We start from the raw sequence: 14,798 nt of genomic DNA on the forward strand, positions 1-14,798 counted from the left end.
ATGATGTTATTGGTATGCAATTGATTCAATGTTGATAGGGGTCTCACATACTACTTCATTTGCGATCTAGGTGGAAGTTGGAGTTCATTGTGTTGTTGGATTACTTAAGGGAAAGCAATCTCAAGGATGGATGACTGTAATGTCCCCATTTTTGCCAGCATCAGAACTTTAGGGATCAGCCTATTATTGTGATCCTCATAGGCTAATATGGTGGTTAGAACATTTTTTTGGGAATTGAAACTTTATGATGGGGCATAAATTTATTTTATAATATTATAATAAAGTGAAAATATTAAAATTTCATATTATAATATTATAATATAGTGAAAATATAAGAATGTCTTTTATCCCACATTGGGGATAAAAGTAAGTGAGCTCCCACAAGGAAAGAATAAAGGGAGCATGAGAGGCTCTTTTTTGAGCATCTGATTATTGTCATTTGCATTTGATGATTTTCATGGAGCTAAGGGTTTTGACATTTTCCACTTGAGAATGAAGTTCTTTTGTGTGCCACCATTTGAGCTGGTTAAATATCCAATGAATTTGGTATTCAAAGGACATCATACATGTGTCCTATTCAAGCATATTGGTGAAAATCCTTCAAGGGGTTCTAGCTATTGGAAAAGAAAAATCATTCTTTCATTATGCCAAATTTGTGGCCTAAATCCAAATTGTGGAGTACGATTGAAGGAATAAGTTAGATATGGCTACACTAATTTTCTATAGTAAAATCTAGATTTCTTGAGTGGTTTCAAGGTTCCCATCCATTTACATTTTGTATTGCATTGAGATGAATAATTTCTTATTTGTAATCAATATTATACAAAAAAAATTGCATCTTTATTGTTAGATGTTTTGGAGTACTTTGCAAGCATATTTATTGAAGTTGACATTTAGAAAGCAATCAAAATTTAGATCTGCAATATATCTCTTGTGTGCAAAGTGTTTGACAAAATTCCTAGGTTAAGAAATTTGAAAAATTAAAATCAAATTTGCAAGGGATATTACAGTGGTACCAGAGCTTGCTTCAAAAGTGATTGAAAAAATGTCAAACAACTAAATTAGAGAATATTTTTGTGTTTTGCAAAGTTATAATCAATTGGGGTTATTACACCCATGGCATAAATTGTATGGTGATGCGCCTAAGGGTGTGACCCATTCTTGGTAAAGTTGGAACAACACATCCTAGCCCATGTGTGGAAAAAAAATTCCAAATTGACATAAGCCAATATGTGAAATTTTCCAATTGGTAAAGATTTTCCACTAAAGTAAACCATGCCTAGTTAGCTTCTTCAATTTTATTGTCATAAATAATGTGTGTAGAAGATGAACATAGTTGAGCAATAGTATTGGTGGAATGCGATGATAAATGTTCAATTAGTGTAAATTTGCAAGTTTTGACTAGGAGGTGTAATAGACTTATTTACATGATTAATATTAGCATCAACTAATATAGCACTAGAATTAACAAGATGTTGGATAACATGTTTTCAATAATAACATCTTTTAGTGCCATGACTAGGTTGATAGTGATTGTGGCAATGTGCATTAGCATCAAAGGATTTTGTAAGTGGTTAACTTGTGTGCAATGGTCAAATTTTTGGAAGTTTAATGATGTTAGCATATAGAAACTTTGTCATCACGTCATGCAAAGATTAAGGCATTGGAGTATAAGTACAATTAGGTCTAAAAAGAGAGGTCAAAGGAGGCACATCTTTGGATGTTGCTACCACTTGATCATCTACTACTTTAATGCAATTGTTTGGCTTATGAAATTTGTTACTATGAGATGCAAAATCACTTTTATCAATAGTTATATGTGTAGACACCTAAATTTGATTACATTGATTTGGTAATCCTATTTAGTTATATCTAAAGGCATCATTAATTAAATGCTTATTTAATTAATCCTTTGCCATCCCCTAGCTGATTAATTTAATTAATCATCTATAGTCCTAATTGATAAATCAAATAACCTATTATTTATCAATTAAATCCTATTCTTCTATCTAATTCCAAAATCCCCATTTATTAAATAAACCTATTTGATAAATGAAACCCTCAAATCTAATAACCCTTAACTTATTCCTAAATCCCCTTTTTAGCCTAATCCACCCCATCCACCCATACTAACTAAGCTTAGTCACTAATTCACCCACCCTCATGAATGCAATCCACTTGAAAATCTCTAACAAGCCTAATCTAATCCTAAACCAAGCTTAATCCACCCCCTAATGTTGTCACATTCCCTAAACAAGCTTAAGACTTTCTTAAGCCAAAGAAAGTCAACAATCTCAACTCCCCTCAAAATATCCCAACCACCCAACAATGAATGCTCTTACAAAAGCCATAAAGACTCTTACAAGCTCTTACAAGCCATAATGAAGGGTCTTTATGAAGATATTATCCTTTGAGCCTCCTTTGTTGACTCATCCTTCCCCTTTCCTCCATCCACTCACCTTGTGACATGTGTCACTCCCTGATTGGTGCTAAACAAGCATAATCCATGTGCTCCCTTTTGAGTGCATCCTAGCCCTCCTTAAGCTTTCATCTTTCCTTCTATCTTAGCCCTCCATCCCTCAAGCCCTTAGCCTATAAATTGAATCCCCTCCCAAGCCATTTCAACCACAATCCATCAAGTAAAGTTATAATGCTATTTTGAAGCCAAATCCATACTTTTGCATGCATCCACACCAAAAATCCCAAAAATCTCCATTGAAGCTAGTTTGAAGCGTGAGCATACATCCCAAATCCTATCAAATAGACTCATCCCTAAATAAGGTGACCATCCTCATTGGGAGAGCCATTCCATGGCTCATATTCTCATTTGAGGGTTTCACTTTGTCTCTCATATACGTTATGTCTTTTATGCTAGTTAATGCTTTGTTTTCTTGATAGATTAGTATTACTTGCTAACATATTTCTCATATACATTTTGGCACGCCCAGTGGGACCCCACTATGGGTCATTTAATCATCCATTTTCATCTATATGTTGTTTTTTCTAACCATCTAATGTTTGTTGTTGTTTGAATGTGTTGTAGGGTGTTTTTCTTATTTTTTCAGGTTAAAGAACACACTTAGGAAGAAGAAATACCATCTAAAAATTTGAAAATAGCAAAAAAGTTTAAAAATTCTGAAAAAAATTTGCATTTTTCAGCTTTTTTCGCGTAGTGTCATCTCTGCAGTTTGGCGTCTGCGCCTGCAAAATGTCGTCTTCGCCGACTACTTTGTCGTCTATGCAACCAAATCGACGTCTCTGCAGTTTGGCATCTTTGCCTAGTTTTCTGTTGTCGGCGCCACCACTAGACTGTCGTCTGCGCATCCTCAATTGTCATCTCCACAAATTCGCATCTTTGCCAGCTACTCTGTCGTCTCTGCAACCTAAACTATCGTCTCCACCGCTGCCAACCCAAACCGTCGTCTGCACAAATTAGCGTCTCCGCTTGTCACCTATTTTTTGCACCGCAAATATGACCTGTTGTCTCCACTTTGTCGTCTCCAAATACTAGCGTCTTTGCATTTCAGTGTCTCCGTAGTTTGGCATCTCCGCTTGATAGACTGTCGTCTTCGCCTGTCACTGTTGCACTTTTGCTTTAAAATCTAACCATTTAAAGCATTTTTACGCATAGGAAAAACATCAAAAAAAGTTGATTTTATTTTTCCCATAGTTAAGCTTCAAATTTTGAGATTTTTGGGATTACTAATCAACTTGACTTTCTTTTGTAGCTATTGCAGGTTGGAGCATCCTACTAACCTAATCATGTTTTTTGCAAGTTTTTTTTAGAATGAACTTGCATGTTTAAACACATCTTTCATTGAATGAATGTCGCTCAAATCACTCTCGAATGCCATGGATTAAAATCAACCTTTTATTGGAATTCATGCTTAAAACAATGAACACAATCTTGAATGCCAAAAATCAACTAATCATTGCAATATCTCACACTTCCAATTTGGGCTTAAAACACTCTAACACAATCTTGAATGCCTAACAATCAATAAACATTGCATGGTTTTGATGCATCTCAATGACGCTCGCTTTTCTTACATTGACGAATTCTCGATTTCCATTATGTTGACGATGCTGTCAAGTTGGAATGAACATTGCATGCCATAATCAAGAGTGTCTTCAATCATAGCTTACAAAATCTAAATCATCAAATGGAAAAGAACTCTGCTTTTTAGCCCAAGGTCATCTGAATCTTCTCTCCCCTTGTCGCCTTTGTAGGCCATCTTGGGTGCATAAGACTAGGATCCAAAACCTTGTTTTTAGTTTTAGAAGGCCTGCTTAGGGATTTCATCACCCCTTGGGACGACCTCAACTCCAGTGTTCTGGTAGAGTATAAAAATCGGGAGGTGAATTGAAAGACACCTCTCTTGGAATCAAGATTTTGTCACTCAGGCTAAGCCTCAAGGAACTTTATACCCTTGAGAAGTGAAAGAGGAGAAGTGGGTTACCGCTCCTCTCGGCTGTGTGACATCTTTTTGGTTTCATCTACGGATATGGGCCTCACGTACCTTGCGTATATCGAGGACTCCCTAGCTAAACCAAATTTCATCCTTGTAGAAAGCTTCCTAGGATGTTGGTGTGTTTGATGTGCTTGCTCCAAACTTTTTTTTTCTTGTTTCTTCATAGCTTTTGAATGAATGTTTTCCAACTTTGGTCAAAATCCCAAAAAAGTAGAAATCTCCTAGCTCAAGGCATACTTAGCATAGTCACTGCCTCATCAGAAGATCATCGAAGCTCCCTTAGTTCTTTGCTTTAGAACAATCCCAAATCCAAAGTCCATCCAAATCATCCCCCCCAGCCAGCTAGCAACCCAATCCAAAATCACACCCAAACCTTTAAAGAGTTGTTGTCACTCTGCTAGAATTTGCTATCCAATCAATCCTACCAATCAACCAATCTCACCAAGGTTATCCCTCTGACAGAGCATTGTCTAGGGTAATCCAGCTTTTTCACTTGTATCCCTCATCACCTTGAGCTAAAGGTTGGTATCCACAAGTGGTCAATCTCATGTCATGCCTAAAGGATCATCAGTCTATAATTAAGTTGACACAATCTCCACCAATCCAATGCATAGGAAAGAAAAACTCTCACTTTTTGATAGCATGCCCTTTAAGTCTTCCATCCATAGGAAAGACAAAAATCTCCAGCCAATCCTCCTTAGGTCTGTCATACAGCTTTGACTCTCCCTAGGAAATCCTTCATTAGCCAATCCAAAATCTGAGCTTAATCCAAATCTGACCATGAGCTTCCATGTTCATCCATATGCAAGACCCCATCCCCATCAAACTCATCATTAAAGCATGAAGTACCAATCCTATCCTGATGTGTTTGGTCGTATTGTCCTTGCTCTTGCTACCTCCTATTCCAATGATGATGAAGATCTTGTTGACTATGAAGGGTATCTTGAGAGCCTTAGAAACATTCCATGAACCATCCCCCAAATTCCAAGAGTTATTCCAAACTATCTAGTCATGCCATCTAATATCCTAGCTTCTCCTCCATCACCCAATCAACCAAGCTTCCAATCCTCCACCCCCATCACACTAGCTATTCCTGTCAATTCACCTCCACCTCTAACACACAAGTCTCCAAGGAATCTCCCAGAGAAAATACAAGAAAAGCAGCCTCCAGTAGTCAATAAGCCATGTCATCTAATCCAACCATGTGAAGCAGTTAGTGATGAAGCTTCCCCATCCATAATGTCATCTCCATCTCCCTTAACTATCATCCCCATACCATCCATCAAATTGCTTAAAATCCTTCCACTTCCCACAAGCATCAAGATCCCACCACCTGTCGAATCCCTCCAAATCCTATCCACATCCCCACCAAGCATTTCCCAAATCTCCCGTGATAACCCTTATGCATCCATCTTCTACTCACCCATCTCCACTACTGAATCTCCCATCTATCCATCCGCTTCCTTTGAAGAATCCATCCCTTCATCTCCTATCACACCATCCACTCCAAACCAATCCTATCAAGATCCTACCCAAAAGTATGTTGACATCCCCCAAAGCATAAATGAAGATATCATCGTATCATGTCTTCCCTCTATTGTGCAGTCACCATCCCCTCCATCTCCAAAAACTTAAGCCATACCTCCTCTACTGAAGGATATCTTTTCATCCCATCAGCTAAATCCAGATCCTATCCTCCCATCTCCTCCACTCCATGCTTCCATCTTACCACCTATCCAAGCTATTCCACCATCTATAATCTATCCTCTTGATTCACTTACGCTCATCCATGGTGGCCTCCTCTCAACAGAAGAATTAAGAACAATATCTCCCCATTGTAGTACATCTGATAAAGCATTTCCACCACTTTCTGCAAACAAAAAGTATCCTCAGCTAGTTCAAATGCTCAATCGATGGCATTATCAAGGTCAAGGTTTAGGACCACAAGAGCAAGGAATCAGAAAGCCTATTATTGCACAAAAGAATCCAGGATTTCATGGTCTTGGATATGTATCCAAAGGCTCACCATCTAAAGGTGTTGGTACACCACACCCCCAAACCAAGCCTATCTCTAAGCCCACCATGCCAACCTCCCATCACTCCTTCAAGAAATCTTATGTCATCCCCCCTCCACCATCTTTGCAACCTAAAACAACCTACCATATCCCCCCTTCATCCGCTAAATCCATTTTGGGTCCCTATGTCCCAAAATCTACCATCCTCCATCCTCCTATCAGCCATCATAAAAATACTATTCCATCCATTCCTATGCAAGATCAGCAAAGGCACATATCAGGGCACATCATCCATCATCATCCCCCTACACGCTCTTCCATATCCTCTCCATCTCACAAAGCTTCTCCTAACCATCTTCCCAAAGCTTACCACAACAATGTAAATGCCAACTTCAAAATGCATAAAGCTAAAAATCCACATCATAGGCAATCATATGTCCATTCTAAAAGACATACTCCAAAAAGGCAAAATCCAATCAAAGAATGCAAAACAATACAAAAGCCTATGAAAAGAAAATCCAAAACCATGTGGATCCCAAAGAAAAAAGTTGAAACCCAATGCATAATGGCACCCACCATTGCTAATCCCCCATCTAGTGACTTGTTTCCCCCATCTCCTAACTCCATCTTGGGTGCCTATATCCCTAAGCATGCTTCCACAAATCCACCATCAAGCCCACATCTACCATATATCCCCCATATGCTCTTTTCACACCTGTCCCAACATGTGCCAATGTTGATCCTACAAGCATCCCCATCTCATGCTCCTTTCCAACCTTTTCACCCCTTCATCTCCTACCATCAATCCCATCTAATCAAATCTATTGCATAAATCACACATCCGGTGTACCAACAGCTAGCAACAAAATTGAACATTCCAATAGCTAGTGAAAAATCCTAAGAAAAAAGCCAAAAATAGCTGAAGAAAGCCAAAATCATTCTAGCTAAGTCCAAAGTCAAAAAGAAAAAATAAAAAAATAATAAAGTGTCCACTGGTGAAAACTTGGCAATTCAAGCACCTTGGACAAGTACCATGATGAAAACTTGGCAAACAAGCATCATGCGTAATCCTGCCATCCCCAGCTTAGCCTATCACCCTCATGCTTTTGGTCATCTCTTGACATCCAACTCCATATTCCAATCTATCCACCTATCCTCCACCCTCCATCTTCCATCTCACACCATCCACTTATCTCCTACAGCTTCAGCCAACCATCATAGCTATCATCCATCTCCCTAGCCCCTTCAGCTTTTTCCATCCTAGCTTCAATCCTATCACATCCATCATAAGACATCCTTCCACATGTTATCTTCTGATTGCAGGCACTATATTCCTTGGAGATCTTGTCTTATCCATCCTCCCTTGTCATTGGTATCTAGCTCTAGGCTATCCTCATGCAAACCCAATGTCATCTCTTTATGTCCATCATAATCCTAGCTATCTAGCATCCTATCTAGCCATCTCATCCTGCTCCTCTAGCTATCGTTGGTCACAAAATCTCTCATCATCATTGCAATGCATCCTCCCCAAATCCATATCTTTCACTATCACCCCATCCTTAGCTTTTGCATCTTGCACAACATCGAACCATCCCACTATCCTATCATCCTGAGGTTTTGCCTGCTTGTAACTACCTTGGTCAGCTTCAACTTGTAAATATCTTGGTCCGTCAGCTTGTACATCCTCTTTAGCTTAGTACCATTGTATCTATCCAGCTTTCATGTTAGTTTGTCCTTGATCAACATCTTGTACACATCACACAACCCTTGGTTAGCTATTCCAATGCATCCTTTAGCTAGATCTCATGTCACCAAAGTGTTATCCTTCTTAGTTCAGCTTGCCAGATGCACCACTCATCCTGATCCACCAGCTTAGGTGTTCTTCGATAGATCCTTGCAGGATATAGCTTTCCTCATCTCTTATCTTGGTCCGTTATTACCTCGTCCTACCCATCTTGTTGGTAAACGGCTCTCTTTTGGATTTTCACTTTCTTTCAATTTGGGATCTTTCCTTTTGGGTCTTGAAGTATCTTTTCCAAGCAATCTCCTTGTTCCCTCCTCAAGGTTGCCACGATCTTCCATATCATGGTATGCTACGAATGGGGCAATTAGAGCGTAAGGTCTTGATCATGTCTTTTGTTTGTTTTTCTTTTTTTCTTGTGGGTTACCCAGTGTCGGTTCCGCATTGCTTCCTCTGGGATTCATGTGTGATGCTGGGGCAACCCTTGCGTGTTTGTTTCGAGTCAGTTTGTCAATCCTCTGGATAGTTGGTGAATAGGGCTTGATGTTCTTGGTAACCTTGGCAATTAACCAACAATCCTATAGCAAATCTAGTGCTCAACCGCATGGTGGTACTTCTCTTTGATGTATCCCCCCACTCAAACAGCTTTAATGGATTCCCTTCATCTCCATTATCCCCCATCCATATCCAACATCCGTCTTTCCTACCCCAGCTTGTGCAACCATATCTCTTTGAATCACTCCTCAACCTTAGCTTTAGGGATCCACAATCCTAGTCTTAGGGATCCACCAATCCAATCAATCCACCAAGCCTCATCTTTCGAGATCCACAATCCTAGTCCTAGGGATCTCCAAAACCGATCTTCTGCCAATCTGACTCTTTGAAATCCTGTTGCACCAGCTTTTTAATCCCCTCATCCATCTCTCCATCCTAGATTCCTTTTATAGCACTCTGCTCCTTCATCCTCCCCCCAATCCCAAAATTCTTAAGCTTGTTTCCTCTTGTGCCCCTGATTTCCCTTTATCATCCTCTCATAGTGAGAGTTTGAGCTAATTCAGCCCCTTCTCTTTGTCAACCAGTGTCTTAGCTCATCTCAATTTCTTGTACTTTTCAAGAAGTCGTTGAGCCTCTTTTCTCTCCCTGTCGCCTTCTTGAGGGGGCATCATCTAAGTCTAGTCTCTCCTCTTCTTATCCGAGACTGGGGCAACCTTGTTGCTAAAACATCTTCCTCGTGTCGTCTTCATTCAAACTTCTTTGAAATAGTGTTGTCTCAACACTATGTCAAAAAGGGGCAAAATGTAGACACCTAAATTTGATTACATTGCTTTGGTAATCCTATTTAGTTATCTCTAAAGGCATCATTAATTAAATGCTTATTTAATTAATCCTTTGCCATCCCCTAGCTTATTAATTTAATTAATCATCTATAGTCCTAATTGATAAATCAAATAACCTATTATTTATCAATTAAATTCTATTCTTCTATCTAATTCAAAAATCCCCATTTATTAAATAAACCTATTTGATAAATGAAACCCTCAAATCTAATAACCCTTAACTTATTCCTAAATCCCCTTTTTAGCCTAATCCACCCCATCCACCCGTACTAACTAAGCTTAGTCACTAACTCACCCACCCTCATGAATGCCATCCACTTGCAAATCTCTAACAAGCCTAATCTAATCCTAAACCAAGCTTAATCCACCCCCTTATGTTGTCACATTCCCTAAACAAGCTTAAGACTTTCTTAAGCCAAAGAAAGTCAACAATCTCAACTCCCCTCAAAATATCCCAACCACCCAACAATGAATGCTCTTACAAAAGCCATAAAGACTCTTACAAGCTCTTACAAGCCATAATGAAGGGTCTTTATGAAGATATTATCCTTTGAGCCTCCTTTGTTGACTCATCCTTCCCCTTTCCTCCATCCACTTAGCTTGTGACATGTGTCACTCCCTGATTGGTGCTAAACAAGCACAATCCATGTGCTCCCTTTTGAGTGCATCCTAGCCCTCCTTAAGCTTTCATCTTTCCTTCCATCTTAGCCCTCCATCCCTCAAGCCCTTAGCCTATAAATTGGATCCCCTCCCAAGCCATTTCAACCACAATCCATCAAGTAAAGTTATAATGCCATTTTGAAGCCAAATCCATACTTTTGCATGCATCCACACCAAAAATCCCAAAAATCTCCATTGAAGCTAGTTTGAAGCGTGAGCATACATTCCAAATCCTATCAAATAGACTCATCCCTAAATCAAGTGACCATACTCATTAGGAGAGCCATTCCATGGCTCATATTCTCATTTGAGGGTTTCACTTTGTCTCTCATAAATGTTATGTCTTTTATGCTAGTTAATGCTTTGTTTTCTTGATAGATTAGTATTACTTGCTAACATATTTCTCATATACAATATGATCCATTGAAGGTTTTCTCTTCAATTAGCTCATTTTTAGTTGATAATGATGAAGTACTACACATATCTGTAAAAAATAAGTAAATTTAGTAAGAAGAGTCTTATCTCTAATATCATTTTGTAAATTAGAAATATATATACATTGTATATCAACATTATGCATGTATAATAAATATGAGAATGCCAAATCTACCAATGAAGTCACTAATCCTTTCTTTAACTCCTTGTTTTCCATGCATTAAGTTAGTCAAAAAAATATGAGGAACAATATTATTTTAATTTTTTTGAATGAAAGCATTAGATTTTTTTTAAAATAATAAATGGAGTAAGGAGGTAAGGAGAAATACCATTGCAAAGGTTTTTCTTGAAAGGTCCTTGTGAACAACTTAGCCATGAACCTGTCATTATGAGCTAAATCACTATACAAGGTTTGATTTTTTTTAACATGAGCCACATGATCACCCTTACCATTATACATGTCAAGATGAAGGATCTCATTATGTTGAGGGATGACATCTTGGAGAATACCTAAAGATGAAAATTAGCAATGTCACAAGTGGGAATGCTGAATTTAGATTGAGTTAATGAAGCTAGTTGTTATTGCAAGGAAGAAATTGGCTGAGCTCTAGGCTATTAAAGGTGTAGTATGCATATAAAATGATAGAAAGAGATACATTGTATGTGTTAGGTAATTTATGGGATACAAAGGGAATGTTAAAATACGTAAGAAGAATATTGGAATTAGTTGAAGCAGGATTAGAATATGTAAAGGGAACACTATGATAGGAAGGCATAACTTAAGGTAATGAAACTAGTGGGATATTTATAGGAAGAGTAGGATTAGGAAGATTCATGGTGCACCTAGGTTTGAAAACTTAAATTGAAGTGACAATAAGACATGGCACATAAGTAGGAACACTAGTAATAGAAGAAAAAATGGGTTAGGAAGGCTAAACACTTGTAGGAGGAACATATATGATCTCTTGAGCACTATAAGTTAAATCATTAATACTAGAATAAAAAAGATGGGAAATGTTAGACAAGAGGGTAATACTATTTTTACCATTTTGAATGAGTTTCTTTAAGGCTTTTATAGCTGACAAAGTACTAGGATTGTGATTGTGATTCTCTTAAACTAACCAAATTTTCAATTTCTACAATTGATTGGTAATATTTCAAGCTTTTTTAGGAGTAAGGAAAGCTCTAGGTGGGACTCAAAGTAATAAATATCATGCACAAAGAGTAAAACTAATAATGTATCAATGATGAAATGTAAGTATAAAGTATCACAATGCATGCAAAACTGATCAAACTACTAAATGCAAACAATGAAATGCAATTTTTTTTGGTCTTTTATGATGCAAAAAGTAAATGAGAATATCGAACACAAGCTAATGCTAAAGATGAAAATAGATTTAATCACTAAATTAATTATTATATTCTTTTGTTATTTTGATAGGAATACAAGATCTAAATACAAAATCAAGAAGCTAATACAAAAGAAAGCTAGCTAGATGCATGTAAAGAAACAAGAAAAAAAGAAATCTAACACCAAAATCAAAATGGAGATATAAGATTAGAGTTCACCAAAATGTAAGTGAACCAATGAGTATTCAACTACCAAGTCAAAAGAGATATAAATCATAAAAAATTTAGGCTCAATCTAGATCAAAACAACCCAAAGAATATGTAAGGGGTGCAAATGCTAAATATAATATTCCTTCCATGATGTATTCTCAAGGGACTTTTAATTATATTTTATTGATTGATTTGATCAATGGTTTGTTAAGTGCAAGTAAATTGACCAAATTAGGATGAAAAAAATGAAAAAGCATGAATGATAACTATGCACATAAAAATATGAAATTTGATACATCAAACTAATCACCATGAAATGAAAAATTAGGAAATTAACTCACCTTTAGGGTCAATGAGGTTAACATAATCAAATTTGATAATCATGCATCTAACAAACAATAACCAAATCTAAAATAGCTCAAGATCTAGGACCAAAAATTGATATTTGTTGATCTCATATTGGTTTTGACATATGAGCGTCTATACACTTAAGTCATTTTTAAGTTACAACTTAGTTCATGTAGAACAAGTAATGCATGCCAAGCATAGCATTTCATATAGTGCATGCCAAGTGAGTTACTTAGTAAGTGTCAAGTAAATAGTTAGTGTTGAGTCACTTAAGTGCCGAACAATTAGTATGTGCCAAGTGACAACATTGAAGCTGTAGTTGATGCTGAGCATCAGGGACTTCAGATGCCAAGTAAAATAGTTTTGACATAGTTGTTTGTAATGGCACAAACTACTATGTAAACCATTTTGGAGACAACTTAAGGATTGTTTTTTGATCCTAGATGATAAGAATGAATCTTAATTGTGAATCCCTATGTAGTACATGCAACCAATCAGTTAAAGGGATGAATTGAATGACTAGATGGATTAATTGCAATTTTTGATTCATACCTAACCCTAAGTCACCTAGGTCTTTTTAAGGAGGACAAACCCTAAAATTTGAAGGAATTTTGAAGGAGTGGAGAGAGAATTTTGCATGCACAAATAGAGCATTCATAGTGGCTAAGGATTTGTAAATGAGAGATAAGAGATACATTGCAGAATTAGTTAAAGGAGAACAAAGGAAAGGATTTAGAGGATAGAAGTGATACATCTGATTAGTGAGGTTTAAGTACACATCAGAAAAGAGGTGATCTATTATCTAGTAGCAGAGTGCTAACTGTAGGGTCATTACTGAGACATTCTAAAGGTGAATCAGTTAAATCTCTTAACAAAGTAGTCTTAAAAAGGCTGTTGTAAATCCTCTAACAAGGTGCTTACTTCATTTTAAGTTGAATTCCTTTAACTAGACATACTTCTAATAGTTGATCTTAGATTGGTTTTGACTAATGAGTGTCTATACACTTAATTAATCTACTTAGTTCATATCAAACAACTAACATATGCCGAGCATAACATATAAGATAATGCATGTCGAGTAAATAGTGAGTGTCGAGCCACTCAAGTGTCGAGTCACTCAAATGTAGAGCAAATAGTATGTGTTGATTGATTCAAGTGTCAAGCAAGTAGTGCATATCGAGTCATTTAGATGATGAGTGATAGCATTGAAGTTATAGTTAGTGTTGAGCACCAGGGACTCAGGATGCCGAGTAATATAGGTTTAACATAGTTGTTTGTATTGGCACAGACTACTATGTAAACCATTTTTGAGCTGACTTAAGTATTATTTTGTGATCTTTCTTGATAAGGATGAATCTTAATTGTGAATCCCTATGCATGACATACATCCAACTAGAAAAAGGGAAGGTTTAAGTGGTAATATGGATGAATCACTAACGTTGATTCATACCTAACCCTACACCACTTAGGTCTTCTTAAGGAAGATAAACCCTATACTTTATAAAGATGGAGATAGGAATGCTAAGGAGAATTGAAGAGAGTTTGCATGCACAAATGGAGAATTCATGGTGATTAATGTGTTATGAATCTAGTTACATTGCAAAATCAATTAGAAGGAGAATCGAGGAAAGAAAATAGAGGACAATAGAAGTACATATGATTAGAAAGGATCAAGTACACATCAGTATAGAGGTGATCTGACATCAAGCAACAGAGGGCTAATCGAAAGATCATTGCTAAGAAATTTTAATAGGTGAATCAATTAAATCTCTTAACAGAGTAGTCCTAATAGGCTCTTGTAAATCCTTTAAAAAGGTGCTTAATTTATTGTAAGTTAAAGTCTTCTTACCAAGTACACTTTTAGTAGGGTGCTTTAAATCTTTTAATAGGGTAAGATCTAACAATCTTGTAAGCCTTTAATATGGTAGACCTTTTATAGGGTAGATCATGTTTCATGGTCAAACATTGTAACCTTCATTGGATACACTTTATTACTGCAGTAGTGAAGATTTGTGGGTTTCATCCCCACCCTCGTTTCACCTTCTCCTTGGAGGGTTTTTTGGTAACCAAATATCTTGTGTCATACATGTGTTGAATATTTACTTTCATAGTATGTATGTATATGCTTAATTTGGTATTTTAGTTTATATGCATAGACTATGAGATGGATGTGTGGTGAATAGTTTTAGAGGTTGAAAGTTTTTAGTGTTGATTCAACCTCCCCTCTTAA

This window comes from Cupressus sempervirens, chromosome 3 (genome assembly GCF_028749045.1).
Source record: "Cupressus sempervirens isolate cs-2001-9-10 chromosome 3, ASM2874904v1, whole genome shotgun sequence".
In the NCBI taxonomy this organism is placed as follows: Eukaryota; Viridiplantae; Streptophyta; class Pinopsida; order Cupressales; family Cupressaceae; genus Cupressus; species Cupressus sempervirens.